Source organism: Otolemur garnettii, unplaced genomic scaffold (genome assembly GCF_000181295.1).
Source record: "Otolemur garnettii isolate 467f Iridium unplaced genomic scaffold, OtoGar3 scaffold00154, whole genome shotgun sequence".
NCBI lineage: Eukaryota > Metazoa > Chordata > Mammalia > Primates > Galagidae > Otolemur > Otolemur garnettii.
Genome location: NW_003852549.1, coordinates 128,725 through 135,105, shown reverse-complemented (window position 1 = coordinate 135,105; position 6,381 = coordinate 128,725). Strand labels below are relative to the sequence as shown.

At 39.8% G+C, this 6,381-nt stretch overlaps 1 pseudogene; it reads left to right on the top strand.

Moving 5' to 3' along the window:
- Positions 1-982: 982 nt before the first annotated feature.
- LOC100961372 lies at positions 983-2,147 on the top strand (annotated as a pseudogene).
- Positions 2,148-6,381: the final 4,234 nt, after the last annotated feature.

Sequence of the window (6,381 nt, the reverse complement as noted above, 5' to 3'; positions counted from 1 at the left end):
TAGATGGCATTAGGGGCCAACTAAGTCCATTTTAGTTTAATTGTGGCTATAGCTGGATAGGTTACACATATTACAGACCAACTCATATCTTTCTCCATACAATCCTCCCTTCAAACTGTGAGTGACTTAGGGGTTTCATTATGTTAGAAAGAATGCATATAGATCAGCATTAGAACTTTTATTGATATACCATTGTATTTTTTTTCTGTTTCATATTTTGCCTAACATAAAAATATCTTCACATAGCAATGGAAATGGAAACCAGAATATAAACGGATTTAAATGAAGTAGATATGCACCCTGCAATAGGGTCCCAGGATTACCTTTATAATGGAGAGTAAAATTTCAGACTGAGCTAAGGTGAAAATCTATTATCTTGTTATAGGAGAAGCCTTGTGGACCATTTAATAGTAAGGAATCCAAATTGATTTCAAATGTATCTCTTTTAATTCAGAACCCATTTTCTTAGCAATCCATTTGGAGCAGGAGTGCCTTATATTGGCACCTGATATCCTGATGGATCCATTGATGGAAGACATTCCTGTGTGTTTCTGTCACCTAGAGGAAACTTCCACCTTTACTGGAAAGCTCTCAAAAGTATATCCCTGAAGGTCTAGTTCCTTACCTATTAATATTTGCCCCAGAAAATCCCCAAATAGGGATTAGGCAAAGTTAAAGAGATTTCTTTGGTATTGGTTATATAATCAACAGTTTTGTAATATTTCTCTAACATAGATGGTCATGGAATCTTTCTGTTGGGTTATTGTTCTTAACTTTTGGTAAAATAGATATTCTTTGGAATCTCCAGAGTTAACAATTTAGATCATTAATTAAATAAAAATAGTTAGATGGAGTGAGAGGTGAGCAGCAGCCAGAGTAAGAAGGGATTAGAGCTTGGGGTTGTCCCGGGGAACACTGGGCCAAGGGGAGGGCTCAGAGGTGTTGTGCCCAAAAGGGCAGCTGTTCCTCCTCTGGTATTACCATGGGGATTCAAGATGTGGCCAAATTAATTGCTGATGTGGCCCCTAATGCCATCTGGGACAATGGCATCAAGAGCTATTTTGGATGCAAGGTGGCCATTGATGCCTCCATGAGCATTTATCAGTTCCTATTTGCTGTTCACCAGGTTGGGGAGGTGCTTCAGAACAAGGAGGGTCAGACCACTAGCCACCTGATGGGCATGTTCTATTGCACCATCTGCATGATGAAGAACGGCATCAAGCCTGTGTATATCTTTGATGGCAAGCTGCCACAGCTCAACTCAGGTGAGCTGGCCAAACGCAGCAAGCAGCAGGCTGAGTCAAAGAAGCAGCTGCAGCAGTCTCAGGCTATTGGGGCTAAGGAAGAGGTGGTAAAATTCACCAAGTGGCTGGGAAGATCCCTAAGCAACACAATGATGAATGCAAACATCTGTTGAGCCTCATGGGCATACCATACCTTGATGCACCCTGTGAGGCAGAGGCCAGCTGTGCTGCCCTGGCGAATGCTGGCAAAGTCTATGCTGTGGCCACCAAGGACATGGACTGCCTCACCTTTGGCAGCCCTGTGCTAATGTGACATCGACTGCCAGTGAGGCCAAGTAGCTACCCATCCAGGAATTCCATCTGAACTGGATTCTGCAGGAGCTGGGCCTGAACCAGGAGCAGTTTGTGGATCTGTGCATCCTGCTGGGCAGTGACTACTGTGAGAGTATCTGGGGCATTGAGCCCAAGTGGGCTGTGAATCTCATCCAGAAGCATAAGAGCATCGAGGAGATGGTGAGGTGGCTTGACCCCAACAAGTACCCCATATCAGAAAATTGGCTCCACAAGGAGGCCCATCAGCTCTTCTTGAAACCTGAAGGGCAGGACCTAGAATCTGTGGAGCTGAAGTGGAGCAAGCCAAATGAAGAAGAGCTGGTCAAGTTCATGTGTGGTGAAAAGCAGTTCTCTGAGGAGCAAATCCTCAATGGGGTCAAGCCACTGAGCAAGAGCCAACAAGGCATCACCTAGGGCCACCTAGATGATTTCTTCAAGGTGACTGGCTTGCTTTCTTCTGCTAAGCTCAAGGAGACAGAACCCAGGGGATCCACTAAGAAGAAGACAAAGACAAGGATGGTGGGAAGTTCAAAAGGGGGAAATAAATGTGCCCCTCTCCCATTATATTAATACCTCCTTGATCCCAGAATATTTGTCTCATAACCTCAAGAGCTAGAGCTAGAGAAAACTCCATAGGGGTGGGGAGGAAAGTCTATTGCTTTACTAATGTTATCCTTCTCAGTATGCTTTTCCCTTTTTTACTTATTCTTAATGGCAGGGAGGCCACAGAAGTACTTTGTTTTCTCTTTTAGCTCGGGAAAGTACGTCAGGCTCAAACACAAACCACTTCTTAGGCAGATTAATGGACACTGAATCTGTTATTACGGAGACTAATAGCAACAAGTCCTAGAGAAGGGAGAGGGAGATACATCGTGGAGACAAAAGACTGTATGGAAATGATTTCCTGACTGGCCATCTGGTGACCAGTGGGAGATGATTGTGGATCTAGACTGCACTTTTCTATCCAGCTCAGCCTTGACAACCCAGAGAGCCATCAGGAAGACCCAGTCGTAACATGTGGGAAAAGTGCTGAGAGATATGACAGGCAGAGAGCCAGAGCCCTCAGAAGTGGCAGCAAGGCTTTAATTTAATTATTGGATATATCTTGGTGTGGACAGAAACTTGAACTTGCTATGTAGTTTGAGGCTGCACAGTTGGTTATTCAGAGGAACAAGATGGTGATGTTTTGGCCTTTCTGAGGCAATCACCTGAGTTGAAACTTTGGGATAATACACTGGTTTTCATGTGCTGTTTTTGTTTTCAAGTTATGAGGAGAAAAAGCCAACAAACATATAAAAGTAAAAAAAATAAAAATACTTAAAAATATTTCCTACTATGTCCTAGGGTTTGGGGATGTGGAAATAAAAGGTACAACCTCTGCCCTCAGGAAGCTCTTGGTGTGGATGGGAAGTACAGAATAATCACAGCACAAGATGCTGTGATAGAGGCAGAGGACCTTGGAGCCCATGAATGTTTGAAGTGACTATTGGAGATGGCAGGAGGTGATGTGGAGTGGCAGAAGGCAAGGGTGTTTCCCAGGTAGGGAGCAGCACATGGGGAGGTACAGAGAGGTGAGAAGGAGGGAGTACCTTTGATTTACTTTGTGTGCTATGTTTAGGTTCACAGGCTCTTTTAGAAGGTTTTCAGTTCCATTAAGAAATATGTAATTTTGTGAATGATGAATTGTTTTTGCTGTATTCCAGAGTCACATCACACCACTTTTACTTGCTGTAAGTAAAAGCAAAGAGAAAATGGTGGAGTTTTTACTAAAGAAGAGAGCTAACATAAATGAAGTTGATAAATCAAAAAGGTACAGTGGTTAGTTCTTTTTTGTTTTTATAAACCTGAGTGGTAGTTTAGAGTGGTAATAGTCACTCAAGTCAGAAATGTTAAAGTAAAAAAACCATTATAACTTAGTTGTTTGTGCTTTCACATTAATCTGGGGGAAGAAAAAGAAATGCTGAAGTAATGAAATGATTAAATTGTAATTATTGGGATATAGTGAAAAATATGAACACAAATCATCAGTTAGGTAGAATAGCAATTATTTGGACCAGGTAACATAAGGAATATAGTAGCATTCATTTTCTCTTATAATAGTGACTGATGTTTACTTATTTCTAATCTGATGTTTTTGGTCATATGACATTATATTAGCTAAAGGGGTTTCATTTTAGTTTTCATAATCTCATAAAGTGTGGCCTTTAACTTTTAGTTTCACTGTCTGACTCAATATTGAACTTTTAAGCACTTTTATAGTATTTTTAAGTCTCTGTTTCTTATATATTTCTTTTAAAAGGCTCTATGGTAAATATAAATTATAGTTGAACATTATTTTGTCTCTTGGATGTCTCTTTGCTTTACATTGCTTACTCTGAGGAATATTGATGTTAGCTTATCTGTGAAGGATTATTAGTTGCTATTAATAGTTTGTAAGTGTTTTCATTTTTCATTTCTAGTGGTATTTTGATCATTACAGGCAAAGGGAAGAAAGCTTAAATTGTATAAACTTTTTATTTAATGAAGACAAACCATAGATGGGCAACAAAAAGAGAGAAGCTTTAGATTCACACAAGACTGGGATTAATTCCTGACGTCCCCACTCACTAGGTGTGTGGCCTTGGGAATATGACGTATTACCAAATATGTTTTCTGATATGAAAAGGATAATAATATATCTTTCCAGTGTGATTGTTTGTAAGTAAGATTATACATATAGAACATTTAATTCACTGACTAGCATGTGCTTATCAGAAGTACTGGCTGAAACTGTTATGACTGCTATTATTACCCAACGTTATTCGTGTTATTGTTTTTAGCCTATGGATAGTTCTTACTTATCCGTTGACTAATCTGGTGACTTTGAATTACAATGCATTATATGAGACTAGGGAAGACAGGGAGAATTCTTCATACCCATACTGGACAAGAGAGTTTTCTTGGTCCCTTCCTTTTACAAAGATAAAAATCTGAGCACCAAAGACAGCTATGTCTATTAGTATGTGTCAATGGTTATTCTACATTGACAGGCTAGATATTAAATGGGTAAAGCATAACAAATTAGCCTTTAAAGTAACTTTATTAAAGTCCAAAGGGTGACATTATTTCTCTGTTATTTTAGAAATGTCCTTATGCTTGCAACAGATGAACATATAGTCAGTCTTCTTCAACAACATCTTGATGTCTCTTGTAAAAATCTCTCAGGACAGACTGCAAAAGATTGTGCTGTTGCTAGTGGTGTTAACAGGCAAGTGTTTACATGAAAAAATTAGTTAATGCTAAATTGAATTTTAGCATAATCAAAACCATTGTTATCATATATGTCAGGTGAGATTTCATAGTTTGGTTCAGGTAGTTTTGGAATGACACTGACTTGGTCTGCTTCATCAACCAGAAATCAAACAAATGGCTAGACTAGTTAGAAGTAGCAATGGCTGCAAGATTCTTTATCTCATCCTTACGAAGGAGCCCAGCATTGTACTTTTCATTCCAAATATAACCTCTATTCATAGGGAGAAAAAGCATGTCACATGTTTGATTTTACTAATTTGTTATTTGGGTCTTGAAATGTCCAGTTTAGTAGAAACTCTTTTACTCTTCCCTGTGGGTATGTCCTCTCTACCTTCCTGCTTGAATTTTCAAAAAACTGGGGGATTCTCTAAGTGCAAGGAAGGCAGCCCTTATAAGTCAAGAGGGAAAACTGGGTGTGACAACTCCTGCCTATAATCCTAGCACTGTGGGAAGGTGAGGCAGGAGGATCAATTGAGGAAAGGGTTCAAGACCAGCCTGGGTAACATAGCTAGATTTTATCTCCAAAAAAAAAAAAAAAATCAGCCATGGATGGTGGTATGTATCTGCTTTTCTAGCTACTCAGGAGGCTGAATCAGGAGTATCTCTTGATCCAAGGAGTTTGGGTGCTATACAAAGGTATGGTCATGCCACTGCATCCTAGCCTGGGTGACAGCGTGAGACCATGTCTCTACAAAAAAACAAAAAAATTGAAAAAAGGAGAAGAATAAAGGACATTTCATTTTGTCGTTTCTGTTGCTTCTGTTCTTGCATTGTTGCTATTGAAACTGCTCTTGCAGTCTGGTAATGATTGACCTTTGTACCAAGATGTAATTGCTGATCCAGATACTTTCATCTTCATAGTGATATATACTTAAGACATCAAAGTTACAGCTTTTCTTAGTTCACATTTGAATGCTTATATGCTCAGCCTTCTTTCCCAAAGCACCAGTACCCTGCTCTGTCAGCCAGGCCTCCTGGCTTTAGCCACACATGTAGTGAGCAAACTGACCCCTCCTTCACACTCAAGACCTTGTGTAGAGACCTTATCTTAGCCTAGAGTTACCCTGGACCTTCATGGTAAGTTATTCTTGAGACCCTTATCTTTTTTCTAGCAAGTAGTAGTTGTGATTGTTTTAAAGTGTTAGAGAGGTTCCCTAAATGTTAAAGGGAGAGACCAGAATGTCCTTACTTCTTTGCTACCATATCTGTACCCTGAAGCTCCTGTCTATCCTGTGAAGCACCTTTCCTTAGGCAGTGAAGATTCCCCTATTGTCCCTCCCCAAAGTTGTGGGCACCAACTTATAGTTGGCCCACCAAGTGATCAGTTTTTCATAATAATGAAAATGTCCCAAGCTACTTGAGTTTGTACATCACATTTTAGAATTATTTTCAAATTCTGCCTCACAAGAAAACCATTCAAAAGAATTCTCTGATTCTAAGTTTAGGGTAGTTGGATTTAGTAGGGAAAACCCTCATCCATGACTCATCAGTATCCACAGATAAGGAAAGCTTT